This window comes from Gavia stellata, chromosome 16, assembly GCF_030936135.1.
Source record: "Gavia stellata isolate bGavSte3 chromosome 16, bGavSte3.hap2, whole genome shotgun sequence".
Taxonomy (NCBI): domain Eukaryota; kingdom Metazoa; phylum Chordata; class Aves; order Gaviiformes; family Gaviidae; genus Gavia; species Gavia stellata.
Window position 1 is genome coordinate 8800559 of NC_082609.1, and position 19408 is coordinate 8819966.

General features: G+C 43.2%; 1 protein-coding gene across 1 annotated transcript in view; it reads left to right on the plus strand.

Annotated features, from left to right (window-relative positions):
- SGCD (sarcoglycan delta) overlaps positions 1-19408 on the plus strand; it is a 214463-nt gene that overhangs the window by 9001 nt on the left and 186054 nt on the right. The gene's annotated exons all lie outside the window — the stretch shown is intronic.

Consider the following 19408-nt stretch of genomic DNA (forward strand, 5'->3'; position numbering starts at 1 on the left):
TCAATTGAAAACCCATTGTGGGTTTATTTTAGCATGGCATGAAAAATAATTTAGTTTTGCATGGAAAAATACTTTTCATTTTTCTGAGAGGTGTTTCGTAAGTGAAATCCTTTACGAAAAGCTAGGGTAGGGAAGCCAAAAGGTGTTATCAAGCAAGACTGTATCTAGATCTTGCAATGTGCTGGGTCTGTGCTTGTCCGTACGGGTGGAAAGTGCTGCACTTTTTATTTAGGCGTTCCCTTTTTTCTGTGCTAAGAAGTGGATCACTGGCCTTTAGCCAGATCACATATATTTATTTGCTCTATTTGTCATCTCATTCCTTTAAAATCTAGGTTCTTCAAATAGTCAGCACTTGCATATTTAAAAACCTCATCAGTATTATAAACTGGCTTCTTCTCTGGTCCTTCGCTGAAAGGTGCAGAAGAAGGAACTCTGATTAATTAAAAGCACCTCTAGGTGATGCCATAAGATAAATAACAATAAGCCTGCCTTCTTTCTATAGCAACTGGAATAATGCCACCAGTTGTTAGTAGTTCAAAATTCAGGGCATAGCATGGACTCTGAGTAGGAAATCCAGGCACAAAATATTGCATTGAAAAAAGGTTGAGGAATAATAACTGAGAAGTAAATGGACTTGTGCTGCTGTGACTGTATTCTGGAAGTTAATAGTTGTGCTTTTAGTAAATACAAATACTAATCCACCTCCTCTCTGGTAGAACTCTTTTCTTCCCTTTCCAGTATGAACTGGCAAGCCTGTAATCTGCATTCTGGTGTATACAGAAATGGCACTGACAACAGCATCGCTTGAAGGCTGTAAATATTATCACATATTTTTCCAGTGAGCCTTTAGCAACTGAGCTATGTGTTTATGTCTCTTGTTACTCTCATTTTTTTAAGAGTGAATTTATAAGCGTTAGAGGTGATTGATAAAACCTGACCTGCCTTTGCAAGTTAAATAGGCCTGATTTGAAGCTCCCAGGCTTAAAGAGATTCAGATTTGCTAACAGTGATTTAAGAGCAAGCGAGGTCCATTTACATGCTATTTCTTTTCCACTTTTGAGGTTTGAATTGCTTTGGAAAATTTGTCACATTGCACATTTGAGCATGGAAGTTGCAGCTAACACTTTATTGAGCATGCCATTATGTAGAAGCTGCCTTCTTACCGTGCAATTCACTATATCTTACTGAAAAAAGTAATGTAATTAATAGATATGGAACACACCCAACTGTGCAGAGTGAAGTCTCCATGAACTTTCACTCTGAGCAATGTTTTCTGTCGGTCGCTTTTGGTCTTTGGGAGATGTCCAAGAGGAAAAAAGAATGTGCCATTTAAAAAAAAGACACAAAATAATCATAAAAAAATCCAAAGACTTTGAGAAGAACTGAATCCTAGCTATAAAGATATATGCTCATGATGTTCCTAGCACAAGATATAAAATGCTCAATGACAGATTATTTTTTTTGTTATGCAGGTGGAGTTATTTTGAAAATTTATTCTATAGAGACCTCACTGAAAATACGAGTATGTTAAACAGTGTTGAGTATAGGCTTTTGAAAGGGAGACAACTCTTCACAGCACCCAACTGTTGGGTCCCCACTGCCCCTGAGCACAGCTTTGGAGGGGAGCTCAGTGCTGGGATTTCTCCTACCCATCTGTCCCGCCCAGCTGTGCGCACTGCACTCGGGTGCTGCAAAGGCAACCCTTTCCCCATTTACTGCTAATTTTCAAGTAGCTAAATTTGTTGTTTAACCCTTTGATGACAGTGTGGGAGTGGAGGCTGGAAGGGCAGTGTTCCCCTGCAGCGCAGGTCCAGCTGGGCACGAGGAAGGGGGGATTGATGATGCAGAGCAGTCTTTTTTTTCCCCACCTCGTGACTTTTAAGCGTTTAATTTAATGGTCATTTGTTATGAAAGACAGGTTTGGTGATACAAATTAAATACTTTATAGGCTTAAAATTAGCCTGAAAGGTGTAGCAGTAAGTAGGTCATGGAGGCAAATGTGCTGAAATAAAACCTTCCAGCAAGAATGTTGTATCCTGCAGATGTTACCTCTGTTACGGAAAACTGTTTTAGGATGTTTTAAATATTTTTGTGGGGCTTGTTTGTCACAGCCATCCAGCTATCTGCTGGACTAGTTTTTATTACTGTTGTACGTGACGTGGTACCTCTGGAGGTTGCATCTGAGATCGGACATAATAACATGCATTTACCGCGAGTGTGTCTCAGTTTCACAAGGTAACTGTGTGCCAGCCACTCCTCTCCTCTGCATGGTTCAGATTGTGAGCAAGAGGTGTGTGGACTAAGTAAAAGCCATCAGAAGGCACTATTGCTCAAATATTGATGGATGCGTCTATTGTTTTACATGGGGTTTGTGTGTGTTAATTTTGACTTTAGACTTGTGTGCATGCATGCTCGTACTCTGTTGGAGTAGTTTATTAATAAACATTATTCTTTGTGCTGGTTTTGGCTGGGGTAGAGTTAACTTTCTTCATAGCAGCTAGTATGGGGCTGTGTTTTGGATTTGTGCTGGAAACAGTGTTGATAAAGCAGGGATGTTTTAGTTACTGCTGAGCAGTGCTTACACAGAGTCAAGGCCTCTTCTGCTTCTCACCACCAGCGAGCGGTCTGGGGGTGCACAAGAAGTTGGGAGGGGACACAGCTGGGACAGCTGACCCCAACTGACCAAAGGGATATTCCATACCATATGACGTCATGCTCAGCATGTAAAGCTGGGGGAAGAAGAAGGAAGGGGGGGACATTTGGAGTAATGGCGTTTGTCTTCCCAAGTAACCGTTACGCGTGATGGAGCCCTGCTTTCCTGGAGATGGCTGAACACCTGCCTGCCGATGGGAAGTGGTGAATGAATTCCTTGTTTTGCTTTGCTTGCATGTGCGGCTTTTGCTTTACCTATTAAACTGTCTTTATCTCAACCCACGAGTTTTCTCACTTTTACTCTTCTGATTCTCTCCCCCACCCCACCTGGGGGGAGTGAGCGAGCGGCTGTGTGGTGCTTGGTTGCCAGCTGGGCTTAAACCACGACATTCTTAATGAGCCATTTTGTTCATAAATGGTCTTATCTGTCTCTATGACCAGTTTGAGCCCTACTGTGCTCAGTGCTGGAGAGTGAGGTCGTACGTGACAGTCCTTGGCCCAAAGAGTTTTCGTGTTAAAAACCAAAGTCTAGTGGGTGAACGAGATGCATTTGCCGGCAAGCGTGGAGGTGACAGATGGAGCACAGCGGCGAAGATGAAGGCTGTGCAGAGCTCCGTGTGTTGTGGGGCATCGATGATCAAAACTCCTCTTTGTTGTGGTGCCTGTATGAGGCTCATGGCAATCAGGGATTTAGGTTGCTGAGACTAACTCCTGCCTTGTTAACTACTACTTCTTGATTATTTCTGTCTATATCCATCTGCTGCCTCTTTTCTGGTAGAGCTGCAAATTCCTTAGGGTTCAGACAGCTTTTTGTTTTTGTGTTCGTGCAGTACTGAGTTCAGTGGAGTGCTGGCCCAGGGTTAACACTAGTAGCTGTTAGCAGTGGCATTCACACCTGAAAATGAAACTTGGGAAAACAATTATTTTTACGTTCTGATTATCTTTATTTGCATACCAACATCCGCTGAATCTTTGAAACTGAAAAATTATTTAAATAAATGATACATAATTAAAATGATTATTATAATGTTCTCTACCACAAATAGTTTCATGCAGGAAATGCAATTTTTTTTGTATGTGGTTGTTTATATATGCGTCTGTATTTGGCAAATAGATTTTATCCTACAGCCTGCTGGTTGTCGCTTTCCTAGGTGCTTATTCATATTTAATATAGCTCTCCCATGTATTTGCATACATAAATACACACTTGTTTTTAACACCTGTTGGCATCCTTTAATTATATATTGACCCTGAGGCTGTTGGCTTTGAGGTCTGTGCAGCCGCAGATATCTGTATGTTACGTGTTCTTCTCCTTTCCCAAGACCTGAGCCCGCTTTGCACTGGCCTGCCAGCTGAAGTTTACCCTTCTGGCACGACGCCACAGCTAAGTGCCTTTCAGCGAGTTCTCGGCTATAATCCTGAGCTGATTTCTGGGATGCAATTCACTGCTACGGTTATCATATCAAAAGGGGAGTGATTTACATTTCCTGCACGTCTCCGTGTTGCCAGCCTCGGAGAATGCTGCAGAGAGAAAGTTAACACAATTTGATAAAATAACAAAAATGAGCCTATTTACAGTGTTGCGTCTTACGCTGTGGAGGAATTTGATGCAGACACAAAGTTGGCACTAAGTACAAATATAGGCTGTGCGCAGAGATTAATTTTGGGGCTTTTTTTGGCTCCTGGGAAAAAATAGGAAGATTGTCCCTAAAGGCTGAATGCGTGGAGGGCTGTATGCCTGCCTTTGTGCGCCTTTCCCCTTTATCTTGATTTCTTATTGTGTTGCCCCTTAAAATCTCTCTCTTCTCTAGATATTCATCCAGAGCAGTGTCTGCATAACACATTATCTTTGTTTTTATCTGACCCCTTCAGCCCTCTGCACTTCCCTCTCTGAAAAGGCATTGAGCAGTCATGCCAGCATCGTTTGTACAAAGCGAAACACTTTACGTTGAGATATTTTAAGCACGTCCATACTGGAAATGCCATAGGAATGGCAGGGCTGCAGCGTTTGCTGCTGATTCACATTCAGCTGCCTGTATTTGTATGCTGAAGCAGACTCGGTGGCGGCCTCGCATTCATTTCCTGTGTATCAATTACTTATCAGTAACACACAAGCCCAATTAAGGGACTGGAGGGAGGTTGTGCTGAGAGCGTGGCCGCGCCTCCCCTGTCCAAAGGGACAAAGTGCTGGGACATGAGTTGAAAGGTCCATTTCAGAGTTTGCATGGGTGAGGCTGGACACGGTTGAGTTTGGAGAGGCAGAGGATTTATCTGGTTTCGGGGACTGAACTGGTGATGTTACTCATCTCTGAGCCAGATTCCTGCAGTCTGGTCTAACTTTGACTTTCCTATTTTTTATGAGCACCTTTCTTGGATGTATTCACTGTGCTGCAATGAGGGGTTGTGTGAAAGGGGCACTCAACGAAAATGTCATGAGCAAAGTGCTCTCAAATTTATTGCACCTTATCTTTCTTGTTTGAGGTTTTGCTGTTGTGTACTTGCAGCTGCAAATATCAAAATATGTACCAATATCGTAAGCCTGGCAGGACTGGTGACAGCTCCACTGCGGGATTTGTAGTCCCAGGTCAGGGTTTTTTTAGGCATTAGTGAGTAGAGGTCACCAAAATTCACCTTCAGGCTGTTCTGGACAGGGTATTCTTTCCCTTCCATTCCACTTTGTTTTTCTTCCCTGCATCTCACTAAAGAAATATCTTTGTTCATGTCTGCATTTTACCCAGCTTTAAAAGATTTGAAGCTTTGCTTAGTTCTCCCTTAACTTTAACAAATCCTTTAAAAACAGACCATAGAGGTTGACCGCACCAGGAAAATACCACTGTGCCACCTTGATTAGTTTGTGTGTCTGACCTCCTCTTCCTCCTAACTTCGACTACTGCTTCTTGTCATCTTGTATTTCATCTTTTTCTTTTCTGTTTTTTTCCCCCATTTCCTTTACTGTCTATGAAGATTTGCGCTGCCTGATGCTATCACCTCACCGTGCTGTTTGAATCTTAATGCAAGTGCCCTGGGAAGAGATTACACTCACCCTTCAAACTGATACATCTCTTTTAATGTATGATGTCCAAAGAGAAGACTATTTCTAATTCTGGATCCTGGAAATTAAAATCAACATGTGCACATGTTGCTTTATCCAGATGCAATGTAAACTTCAGTGGAAATAAAACCACAGCGTGGGTACTTGGCTGGCATACAGCTAGTCAGGGCACTTTTCTGCACACCTCATCCCTGATAAAAAGGGATGCTCTGCATCTTTCTGTCCCCCTCACTTTTTTTTTCCGCTATTCTATTTTTTTAAGAACTGATTTCCTTAGGGAGTTGTTAATGTTCAGGGCTTTTTTCCCTGACATTTTGGACAATGATGTGACAAGTGCATCTATTACTCTTCTGCTGGGAGCTGACTAAAGCAAAGGACTTGATGGATAATGGCCACATTTTCCAGCAGCGTCTGATGTACATGTGAGAAGAATGACTGAGTGACCTGCATATAAAACCAAACTGTGTTGGGCATGAAGTCTGAGAGCAGAACTAGGAGAGAAGACTGAGAACAGGCAGCCTTTCGTCACGAATTCCTTATTTTGCTCGCCTTCTCCCTGTTGCTGGAAATCTGGTGCTTTCTGTGTTGCGGCAGTGCGGGCTGTGGTGTGGGAATCTCTAATCTCCTTCATGGGAAGGGAAGGCAAATGGCAGCAGGCTTGCATGGCACGGGGAGCTTTGAGAAAAGGAGGTCGCAGAGTTGAAAACAGAGCATCACTTCACCTTTGGCTGCTGAGGAAAGCTGATTCTCCTTTGCCTTGAGTAGTCAGTTTACACCTGTGCAAATTGCATGTAAAACAGCCCTGGCTACAGCTTGCATTTGGTGCTGCTGTGGGTGCCTGCAGCCTTCAGGGAGAAGGGGAGAGAGCTGGAAGCCGTCAGGGCTGGCCGAGGCTCTGGACCTGGGCGTTGGACAGCTGTCTGAGCACCACGTCCCACTAGGGCTCCTTGTCCTGGCAGGTGAGACATGCTGGCTGGATGCCATACGTTTGGTGCTTTGCTGGGTGCTGTAGACCTTTTGCTGAAGCTGATACCACTCTACTTTATATTCCACAGCATAGACGTGCTAAAGCTGATTTTGAACTCATGCATTTGGGAGGAAGGGGGGTTAGAGTGGGGAAGGGATGGGGTGCTCTTCCCTCCCTGTCCCCCAGCACTTCGCTTAGGCACGATACCCCTGACCACTAACTCACGTCTCCTTCCATTTTCTCCGTCTGCAAGACCACTATGAGAAATGATCAAGGATTCAAAGAGCTTTCATGGAACTGGAGAAGGAAAAGCGTAAGAGTGCTTTTACCAAAAGCATAAGAAGGAGGGTAAGACCAGCTTCATTTTGCACCTGGAGCACCAGGGCGCAGGGAGAGGATGGGGATGGCAGTTCTCCCTCAGCTGTAGCATTCTCATGAGCAGCACGTCAGGAGTCTGTGGCAGGAATCCCCAAACCTTCGATTTGCTGAACTGCTCTGGAATATAATAAAAATACATACTTTTTTAAAGACCGATTATTAGATGGGCTTTTAGGCTCATGAGTAACTTACAGGTGAGATTTCAGTGACGTAGTGAAGTCCATTTCATTCTTGATGTTGTAGCCGCCCAAGCTATAGTCTTTGCATCAGGAGAAGAAGGTGCTCCAAGCAGACCTTGAATCTTCGGTTTCCACAGAGGACACACTCATAAATGTTTGTGAACAAATGGGAGATTGCAGTGTGCCAACAGAAGGAAATAACAGAATGGAAAAACAGCGCCCAGGTTGAGTACCCATTTCTGGAACAAATTTTCTGTGAATAATTCAGCTGGCTTCTCCATGCTTCGGATTTTCCATCTTTCCAGGGGTGCTCCCTCACCCTTACCTGGGATTTTGGGAAGATGAGTAATTTGGCACATGTGAGGTAGTCAGGGGCCACACCAGAGACACCAAAGAACATCCTTACATCAGGCATGGAGGCACCGGAGAAAATGCCCTCTGTAGCACTGCCTGCTGTCATACTTGTTCTTCAGTTTGTATACGGCAGCAACGTCTGCAAAACTTCCTTTCCTCTACTTGATGTAGATTGTAACTCTAATAATGTTTACTTCAAGTGAAATAGGGTGCTGTAGCTGTGATTGGCATCTGCAAATCTGCAAGTAATTCCTTGCACGGTTTCAACAACAAAAAAAAAAAAGTCATGAAAATATTCTGCAAAGAAATGATGATATCCCATGTGCCTTATTATAGAACATTTTGCCGAGAAGCTTGTGGCTGTAACAAGGAGGTTGATATACTTCCCCACTGTCACAGCATTAAAACCTAATTGCCCCCGGGTTTCTTGATTATCTCCAACACAGCTCTCACGTTGCCTCTTTGAAAAAATGAACTGACATCACATGCACAAACTTCAAAAGGTCTTTTTTCTGGAAACAGGCAAAATTATTATCAAGCAGTCTCTGGTGTGTTTACCAAACTTGTTGGAATACCGCGCTGAATTGGGCCCCTGTTGCTTCTGTATCACAAGATAAGCGATTATTCAGGTTTCCCGTCACACTTGTGCATTACCACACTATGGCTCCTGCCAATATTTTGTACTTGCTGCCTACATATGTAAGAGTATTATTTAATAGTTGTGGCTGGAATAGGGGTTTTGCGTTCCGAGGATGTACTCCTCTCTCTCGCTGCAGGAAAGGTGTCCTCAGAGCCCTCGCTGCCTCCCGTTGTGTTCCCTGTAAAATGGGAGCGGTAATGCTGTCCTTTTCATATTGCATGTGCCGAGTGCTTCATCCTGGAACGATGCGTTGCCGCTGTTCAAAATGGGCCCATTTTCCAAGAAAAAGAAAGAAGTAATATAAGAATAGTGAAAATAGCTCATTTTCTGAGCTTCTAAGAAGTGCGAACTCTCTTCCAAAATAACTGAATATAGTTTTCCCTTCAATTGGAGATATTTCCAGCCTATCTTGTTCCTTAGAATAGCCCCTGATTGATAAGGAAGATTTTCAAAACAGTAATCACCCAGCTCCCTGGGGCTTTTGGTAGGAGTTTAGCAGCTGATTTCCCTTTGTGGCTTTACTACTAATCTCCCATTGACCTAATCTCCCAAGCAGATACATGTGCTACATGTGCAGACCCCCCTGGTTCCAGCGCAGTGGCCATGTGAGCTCCTGTGTAGCCCTAACCATGGCACCAACACGGTTTTATGACTTGATGAACCATGCTGGGCTGAGCAGGAGCATGATGCTTGAGGATTTTTAGTGGCTCAGGGGGGAAAATGGCTCAATTTTAGGTTCCAGCTGTCATTCTATGCTCCTGCGAGGGTTAAAAAGATCTTTTGCAATGGTCAAAATGGATGTGAAAGAGAAAGAACACTTTGGAACTTTGGAAAAGCTTCAAAAAGCGGGTATTTGGTCAAATGCTTTCTGGAATATCTTGCTCCTTAGCATACAGGAGGTATGGCTGTCAGGAGTGAGTTCAGGGCAGGGTTAGGGTTAGACTTGTTGCAGGACTTTGGCCTCATAGTCTGGTGCAGGGCTGGTGGACATGAGGGGATGGACAGAGGGACCTGTACTCGCCCAGTTTCTGGAGCCTGCTGGCCTCAGCCCGAGCACTGCTGTCTTACCCCGGTGCAGTGGGAGAGTACAGATGGCAAAGATTTGGAGAAATTGGTTTAGTTTGAGAACAAGCCCTTCCCTCTTCCCCCAAATACTTTATTTTTGAAAGGGCAAAAGCAATCAGCCGGCTAAAAACAGCATAGCGATGACAAGTTAGTGATGCCTAGCTTGTTCCAGAAGGCTTCCTTGTGCGTAGCCCTAAGTGTTTGTGTTTGCACAAATGAATTACTAAAAAAGAAAAATGCTCATAGCCTTTTGGAAGCCATGCTGAGACTGGAACAGCCGAGGAGAGAAGGAGGAAAATGCCCCAAAACCCGTACGCATGGAAATAGCAGTGAGGTGAAAAGTGAGAGAAGTTTTGCAGGGCAGTAACTGTCAATTAGGGAGACTCAAGTGATTGGGACACTGGAACTGGTGACCTGAGTTTTTGTAGGAAATGCATTGTTCCTCACCTTGCTTTAAGCCCGAGTTTTACGGATGTGCAGGTCTAGGGGAGCGGTTGCCATCTCCCTTCTAAAAAAACCCCACGGGAATCCTCGTTGCTGGAAAATTTGCAAAGGGCCTGATTAGAGCTAGACGTTCAATGACCCGCACGAGACTCATTTTCCCTCTTTATGTCACAAGACTGCAGTGGGCTGAAACGACACGTGGTATCACTGGGAGGGAATCAGTCACCTGCATGGATCAGCGAGGAGCTGCAAGCTCCATGCAGGAGAGGGGTTTGCTGGGGGTCAGAGCTGGGATGAGGGCATGCGGTCTTCAACCTGCTAACCCACCTGCACTGCAGCTCGAGGGTGGACAGAGGTTTTTTTCTCTTTTCTGAAGGTGGAGAGGGAATTAGTCACTGCTGGAATGAACTAATCCCCCCCCAGCATGTGTCGTGCAGGTGCATGTGCAGGGGGAGGGCACCGCTGCAGGCGTAAAATGCAGCAGGGTGACAGCTGGGCGACGTGCATTAGCGTGATGAAAATCCTGTAAATGGAAACGCTTGCAAGTGAGAAAAGATGAAAGTGTGTATGTGCTTGTAGGATCCTTGTTATCATGTTATCTTGGATCTTTAGGGACAAAATAGCCACTCATGCATGGAGAGTAAACAGACACACAGTATGTATAAATAATGTGTGGAAGAGAAGCTTCTGAATGCAATTTCCATCTTTATTTAAAAACCTGCTACTTAGGCAAATTATTATAATTCCAGTGACACTAACTAATCCGTCAGTAATTAGGATGGGAAATGGGAATATATTCTGTGGAAGTGATCTTGATATTTCACCAGTCCAATTGTACAGCAGTCTTCATGAAGAATCAGCTGTCATTGGCCCAGAGTTTTTTGGAAGGCTATAGTTTAGCTGATTTAAAAAAAAAAAAAAATTTGAGAAAATTCCCCTGGAGAACTCCATGTTGGGTTGAGAACACTAAGTTTAGAATAATATAATTGGTAGTGCTTTTGCTGCTTTTACTGTATCTTGTCTTAGTGTTGCTGATTATGTAAATAGTTATAATAATTTCATCTTTTCTCAGCATCAGCGGCATCCCGTGAGCTCAGCCCTTCTCCAGGCTCAATGAAGCCACGTGGCTGCTGATTTATCATAGATGCTTTTGCTGCTCTCTTTGGAGAGCTCTTCCCTAGCAAGGCGTAGGCACGCTCTTCCTGGATTTAAAAGAATATTTATAAGATGGTTTTCAAGAGTCTAAACTGCAGATGAACTTCTGCGTGCTTGTGGTTATAGCTTTGGTAAATGAAACATGTTGGAGAAATGTACTGTTTTGAGAGGGGAAAAAAAACCTGAATATGTTTCTACTTTGTCTAGCAACTGCTGGCAACGCACTTGCCATTGCTTCAGTAATTAAAAATGATACTTAAGTAGTAACCCCACTTATTTCCCATCAAAATAGCCCTTTTGGCCTTATGCTCTTGAGCACGTTAGAACAACTTTAGGGAAATGCTTTAAATTGCACTTGTGAAAACACTGAGGAGCTGCAGCTTCGGTGTCACGTCTCCTCTGGCATCCAGCACTGGGTGCGCCCCACACAGCCCAGAATACATGCCTTTAAGTATATACAATTTGCCAAAATAACAATGAAGGAGAAACGTCTCAAAGAGAGACAGCACAACCACGAGAGACGAGGAGTTCCCGAAGCTGGGAGCATTAAACCTTTCCCCTTCTGATCTGCCAACCCTGTAGCTGTGACTGCTAATTGTTTATCTACTCCTAAATATGCTGTAGGGATCAGCTCCTCTGTCCGGGAAAACGTGCTCCGTAATGCCAGGTTCAGTATTTTGCACAGAACATGGTAATCAAGTGAGTTTGTTCCTTGGCTTTGCTCTCTATGGGGAGTAGATTAAGATCACCAGACATTTCACTCGCAGCCCAAAACAGGTTTAAATATCTGTTTTGGAGGAGTAAGGCAAATACAATTCCTACCTTACATCGTGTGCCCCTATTGAAGCAGGTCATTTTCAATGAAAAATTCTCTCACTAACCTTTAAAAATAGGTTTTTCTATAATTCTAGTTCTGCTGAAGGGTAAAGCTGTATACAGAAATTGAATCAGTGGTGCATGCAGACTGGAATTCTGCAGGATGAAATTAGGGGGCTATAATGGATTGTCTCTGTTTTCCTCTCTTGTATCTTCTTTCTCTTTGCTTTTCCTTCTTCTCTTATTTCTTGGTGGTGGAATTGGTATCTGAAAAAGTTGAGTGGTTTAGTGAGGAAAGCTGAAATTGCGATTAAGGAAAACCCGGATTTTTAATCTGTTTTGAACTCTTCACCTCCTAGTGCCCTGGTCCTCTCTGCTGGCTAAATTAGGATGAAGCAAGCATCTTGCTTAAGGGAAGAAAGAAAAAAAAAAAAATCCTCAGTAGAGTGGGGCACCTCGTGCGCTGCCAGGGAGCCCCTTAAACTTAGGGGGGTGATACTCAGATCCCGCTGTCACGGGAGGAGAAGGGAGCGCTGGGATGCTGGGGCTGTTCAAATCCCTGGGACGGCGGTGCTGAGCTGAAAGGGCTTCTTTTTCAGCAGGCCAGAAATACAGCGTGTTCAAACAGCAGCACCCCTTCACTGGGGTGTAAAGAGAAATCCTAAGTCTGTCCGCACATAAATCAGATGTAAGCGTATGGCTGTGCTTGCGGTGCACGCTGCAGATCGGCATACCCGCACGCGGGCCAGGGAGTCATGAGTGGCCGTGTCTGCAGCGAGGACAAATTCCTCTGTTTGAAAATCAGGAGTGAGAATGTGCACAGCTGCTTCTTCCTCCTCAAATTTCAAAATTGTATCTTTTTTTTTTTTCCTGCTGTAACATAGAGGTTGTTCAGTCTCTCGTTTTAGGATGCGCTCCTTCCTGATAAGACGCCTGATTACAACACATCTCTCAGCAGCCAAAATGGCTTGACAGTTTTAGCTTTAATTCGGGGAAGTTTGCTGGAGCATCCAAGTTGGGCCAGTAGCAGATGTTGTCTTGGTCAGGTTTCCCTTACCCCAGACAATGGGAATGGCTCCTACAGCTTTTCAGCTTTAACATGAATTATTTCAAATCAGCTATTTCCCTTGCTAGGATATCAGGGAAAGGTACCATTGAACAAAGCTGTTCTTTCCTTTTTTTTTTTTTTTTTTTTGTTGTTCTTTCCTTTTTATTTTGGTTGTTCTCTCATCTTTCTAAAGTCACAAGCCAAAAGCTCACCTTAGCAGTGCCATACTAGACCTAGGCTGACTAGTTTCCAGGCAGCCCAGAATTAAATCTCCATTTATCTAGGAACTGCTAAAACAACAGAAACTGCTTTCCAAATGCCAGATCAATTGTGGATGTTGGAACAAGAAATTGAGTTTCATCAGGGTTTGTCTGGGTGAAATAAGAACCACGTCTCAGACAACGCGGTGCCTCAAACAGAGCACAGCCCTGTGAGAAAGCCCCCAGGAGACTACTTCTGGCTGCGGCCAGAGAGCATGGCTTAGGATCATGAGCAAAGCAACAAGTTTCTGATTAATTTTTTTTTTCCTTTTTTAGAAAAAAAAAAGTATGCTATGCTTCGTACTGGGGGGGAGGGGAGAAAATATAATATATCAAAAAATACAATGCTGCGATCAAATTCTCTTAGTACAGCAAATAACCCAGAACAGCTCTGAATACCGACTAGTCACGTGAAAGAAGAGAGAAAACAATCACAATTGCTTGTTCCCCACTGATACTTGCTGAACTGCCTCTCTCCTGACACTGTGGCTTCCCAAAACCTTCACTTTGCACCTCTCTTGAAATCTTTCATCTCCACGGTCTGAGGGATGGCCTACATCAGTCCTTTTTGCCATCGGTCCACTTGCCATTGTACTACGTTGAACCAACCTTTCCAGGGTTGTCCTTTGCTGCCGCTAGTAATAAAACCCAGCGTATTGACCAGGAAGGCTTACACAGGGCCTAAACTTAATTCTGTTATGAAAAGCAAATTCAACCATGAGATCTTTTTTTTTCCCAGTATGTGCTGGGAGACTGCATTAGGATTTAGAAGTAGGGCTGAAAGTTTTAGATGCAGACGAGTGGCTCTCCTTTCATTAGCAAATGCCTTTTATTTAAAAATAAATAAATAACAAATCCCTCCTTTTGGTGTTTCTGCCTCATATGCCTATGTCACAGCCTTTTTTCCTTATAATTAATCAACCCATATCTCTCATGCAGCTCTGCTTGTCAGCAGGGATTAAAGCCTGACAGTATTTAATCATCTTGTATTTCATAGAAGACTAACAATCTCCCTTTGCTTTCTCTTCCCTCCTTTCCCTTTCATTTCCTTGTCTTTTCTGGGTATGTAGCAGAGTGTCTGCTCTGACTGTCTGAAGTTTTTATACAGGGAGTGACAGGTATAACATTCTTTTCTTGGCTCTTTTCTTCTGTGGCCCATGTAATTCCCTCATGAGATCATTTGCTGTGACATTTTGGGTGTACCGTGACCTACCCTGTTAGCACAGAGGTCCACCAGACGCTAAGGCTGTAGGAGTATGTATTGAGTCATATTTTACCATGACTTTTTCTTCCCCAGCAAATACACTAAAGCTGGGAGCCATGTGGGTTGAATAACTAGACCAATTATTATTTCATGTTCTGGGGCTATTTAGTAGTTAAGTTGTTTTGAATACATGTGACCAACTTGGACACCGACTTGGATTAAATTTATTAATTTAGGTATCTCATGAAATTATGGCTGTCAACATTTGACGTACTCACAGAGATCCCCTTCATAATCAAGGGATGGAAACAGATCCTTCCTTTAGGCACAATACTTCTGTTTTAAGGTATACATCTCAGTGGATCAGATGACTCATATCCTAGAAGGACGACTTTGTTTCCATTGACTGTAAAGTATATTTAAATAACTTGTCCAAACAGAGATGTTTTCGTTATAGATGTAGAGTGAGATGAACCACATGATGGGTCTTAAGTCGTTGCCATATCTGCAGTATGGCTATCCTTTTCTGCCCCACCATGGTTTGGCGTGGGAATGGACAAATGAGCTGTGCATGGTCCCACCCTCCTGGATTTGGAGGAGCTCCAGGGGACCCCCCAGCTGTGTGCTGTGAAGCACAGAGGTATGAACCTGAGGGGTGGGCTCTCTGCAGGGGAAATGCTCCATCTTCTCCTTTTGTTGCCATTTTCCTAGAGTATGGATTGCTAATTCTTCAGACTTAAATCAAAACAATCACTATCTTAATTTAATTAGACACCGTTTTTAGCATGGATGATGTCAGATATTATAAAGTCTGTAGATCGAATGGATTGAATGTATTCTGTTTCATTGGAAGTTGTAGGTTAAGTAGTGTTGACCCTGGCTAGCTTTTATATGGGAGATTGCCAAGAAATCACAGGTACCATCGATGCAAACGGGGTTTTGCTCACTCCGTACCAAATAATCATGCCACTGAAATGCATTTGCTTTCTCCTGCTTTGCTGCCATTGCTGTATTGATGGATGAAAATTGGAGGAGGAAAGGTAAGGGAGAGGGGAAGAGACTTAAAACAATAAAAAAGCAAATTATTTTCATGTTCTAGGCAAATGTTTTCTTCCTGCAGAAGAAGCCCTATTTATAACAGGGGTGCAGTGCTGAGAGAGGTCGTAGGAGGTAGCAGTGTAAAAACTTTGGTGGATGCTGTTGAACCCTAGATTATTATTTTTCCCCATTCAGTTAAGAAGACTTAACCTTCACTAATTCTTGCTGTAGGAGACAGCATATTGTCTTTGGCCTCTTTTAAAATCAGATGGACGAAACGTTTGGTTACAGTTTTGGTAACAAAAGTAAAAGAAAAAATCACAATCATTGCTGAAAACTACATGTTTTTCTTGGTTGACGCTAAAGTAGTACAGTAGTGCGGTAATAATGAAAAGAACAAACAGATCAAAAGACAGTGAAGGACATAATATTTGCTGGTTTCTTTTAATTCTGACATGGAAAACTTCAGGTCAGCAGACTGAAAATCCATACCTAAAAGCAACCAAGTAGCTCTTACATGTCATTAGCATGTGCAGGAATCCCAGGGACAAATGTTTGGTTTGTGTTATATGGGCTGTCAAACTCATGATCAGAATAGGACTTTTCAGCCTCAAACTTTTTTGATCAATACAGTATGCTTCATTTCCCTTCCAGAGATGAACTGAATGCATTTTTATATTTTATGGGAAATAGCAGAAGCAGCAGGTTAAGGTGAAAGCTAACCATGGTACCAGAAGTTGGTGCTTTTTTAAGGGGAGGATTTATGACGTTTAAACCTCAGTTTATAAAATAAAGAGCATGAGCAGTGGTTTTTAAGCATATTTGCCAAGAAAAAAGAGCTAGAAAGATGTAAAATAAAAATTAGGGAATGATAAATGCAGACATCACTTAATTAAGAAAATGGATTCTACAAGCAGAGTGATACAGAAAGGAAACATACGTTACCGAGGAAGGTGCATTGAGGGAAAGGGTGTTTGTCATCTCAACTGACAGTTAGATGAGTTTCCAAACAGAGCAGGGCAAAGAAGGTAAAAATATGCGAGAGAAGAAAATGAGGCAAGAAGAATTGCGGGAATACAGAGCAGGCTTTTGCAGGTCTGTTTGCCTGATTTATGCTTTCACGCCCTTCTTAGCATACGAACACCCCTGAAATGAAGAGCCTGTTTTGCTCTCGTTATTGTACAGTCCTGCGAGCGTCACGTCAGGTAAATCTGCTCAGCAGCAGAACCTGCAACCAGCTGTGGGACCGGGCAGAAGGTGGTTCAGTGGCCAGAACCCACGTTGGATATGCTTGTTCCCTGCCCGCTTTCCAAAGGGCTGTGGAGGAGGCAGCAGCCGCCGAGCGAGTGGTTTGCTCTGCTCTGAGCTCAGGGTCATGCTCAAATCCACGGTCTGCAGAGCGAAACCGTTTGCACAGGCTCAAGAACACAGCAGTCTCTCCCATAGCTCCCCCCCACCCATTCGCTGTGACTTCCCCTAAAAAATCAGCCTCCATTTCCTTATGCAGAGACCTGAATGCAGATGAGAAAATACGCTTCTGCTAGGGGCAATTCTTCTTCCCCAGTTATTTCCTCTCTATGCTGAAGTAACGCGTTTGGGTAACATGAGAACTGCCCCACGCCTCACAGGAGTCTCGGGGCATTGGGTGCATAGTTTAGCTTCTGGCCAAATATTCACGTTTAGAGAAAAAGAGCTTTGTTTTTTTGCTCTAATAGTTTACAGTGGCCTGAGGAATTGGCAAAGTGGTTTGAAATAGGAAATTCTGACAAAATGTGCAAGTTTTCTGTTGATGCAATTTAGATGGTCTTGCTGGCTTCTGTCATCGAGGGGCTCTTACAAGCCCCCGCTTCCCATGTGCTTCAGGTAAGCGTCTCCTGTGTTAACTGCCAGGTCAATTCCATTTCCAGAGCCCTTTTGGACCCATTTCTCCATGACTAGGTGGCAAAGAGTAGCCCACAGCAGAAACTTCCAGCAGTCCCTTTGCACAGAGCTCCTACGCTGGGGATCTCCTCATTTTTGTTCAGGAAGAGTAATTCAAACCTGAGCTCGGTAGGAGGATGGGAGGTGTCAGCCAGGCTCATGTTTCCACTCGGCTCAGCTGCCTTGGAAGAGCATCTGGCTGGTGATCAAACCTGAAACAGGTCCTGGGACTTCGTGGTTAAGCTGTGTGTGTCACAAATGGGGACAGGGGACGTCAGTGCTCCCCAGCTGTGTGCTCACACCTCGGGTTACCCCCACTCCTCAATAGGTACCAGTACTTGAAAATAAGTCTTTAGATACTCTACAGAAAAACAGGCAGGGGCATCATCACCCCATCAGGGCGTTTCAGTTTCTAGAAATTTAGTCTGTTTTGAGGATTTTATTGAGACTTATAAGGAGAAGCAAATGCATTCAAGGTTAATGTCAGCTGTTTGAGCATATTTGTTAGAGCTTGCTTCTTGTTCTCGGTGGTTTTGGGGTGTTTTTTTAAGTGTTGTATGAGTAAACTGTTAATGGTGCATTTGTTTGTAACAACCTTTCAACTGGCAAAGTTTGGCAGAAACTGAATGCTCTGCAGGACAAGTGCTGTTCAGTCACAGGTCAAGTAGGGTTTTAAGCTCCAAAAGCTGAATGATCTTGTATCAAATACTGTGGCTGTGGATTTGATCCCGCTTCTAGCAGCTCTGCACCTGTGATTAGTGCTGTAAAAGAGACAAGTCAAAACTTCTGTAGTTTTACAAAAAGTCAAATTTGGCCCAACTCAACAGCATTCAGTTACAGCCCTTGGGGCTGGACTCTTACAAGCCTTGTGCACTTTGCAGGAGTGCAAGCCATGGACTTTCCCCTTCTTTTGGGGTTAATATACTTATGATTTTTGCTTGTGAAATGCTAGAAAATGTAAGTTATTTAATATTTAGTTCTTCGTCCTTTTCTTTTTTTCTACCTACCTTATCAAAACAAACAAACAAACAAAAAAACCCACAAAACCCCCACCAAAAATAGTTGCTTTAGGCGTATAAAACAGTAGGATATGTTCAGTCTTGAAGTCAGCAACTGCAAACTATGATTGCATTGTATAGAAGGGTTGCAGGGAAGACCTGTATGGTGATGTTAGGCAGGACAGCTTCCATTTTTCTGGCAAGTGACAGCTTTAAGGTCTCTTCTCTCTCGAACAACTCTAATTTAAAAAAAAAAATAAATCTTTTTGAGCTATTAGACTGGAGTTGGTCTCCTCTCTTTGATGCCCACCATAGGTAAAGATTTTATGGTCTGTGGCTCTGCTGTTTCAATCAGGTTTATACATCATTTATTTCAAATTAGTGAGACTTAGCAGGAGTCTGGAGATTTGCATCTGCTCCAGCATCAGGGCCAACATAGGCGAAAACGGAGCAAAAGCACAAGGACTACTAAGAATCCAGATCGTATTGGTTAAATGATGTTACTGTGTTCAGGGACGACCTTTAACTCCCCTTTTCTGTTAACTGTACCAACTATATGGCAAGACATACAGTAAGAGCGTGTTGAGATGGAAGCTACCTTAATTTGGGACAGTAGGGAGAGAATTTTCAGCTGCAGTGAGTTATTGTAGCTGCCTGGAGCTGTGCTAGGCTACACTGCCTGGTGATCTGCTTACTGGCATTCTGTGTCATGCCAGGAGCTGCCTGAACAATACGTTAATTATACATTCCTCTGCATTTCTGATTCAGATTAACGTGCTAGCTTAATTTTTCAGTTTGGTTATGAAACTTGCTAGATGAAATATCACTTGCATTCCTTCTATTAATGAAAACCCACATATAATCCCCGTGTCCTAAGTACCTGTCCTGATTATCTACTGCATTCATAAGCGCTACTTGCAGAATTATTTTGCCTAGTTAAAGTTTTATTTTGTATTTATTCTAATTGCCAGTGTTGCTATTTTAAAAGTCGCTAACCCATTGGTGGATATGCTGTTTTAATCCTTTTTGCCATTGTCTAGCAAGTGTCAGGTTGCCTGTTTTACAAACCCATTATGAGTTTCTGTACAGACACAACTGTTCGCTGGGGCTGGCCCGTGCTTCCATATGGTGCACATTAATCACAATTTAGCTATGTAAACAAGAACTTGTATTTTATGCTGCATACGGTTGCCCAGCTTACACTGAATGAAAGATTTCATTTTAGTAAGTCGTATAAA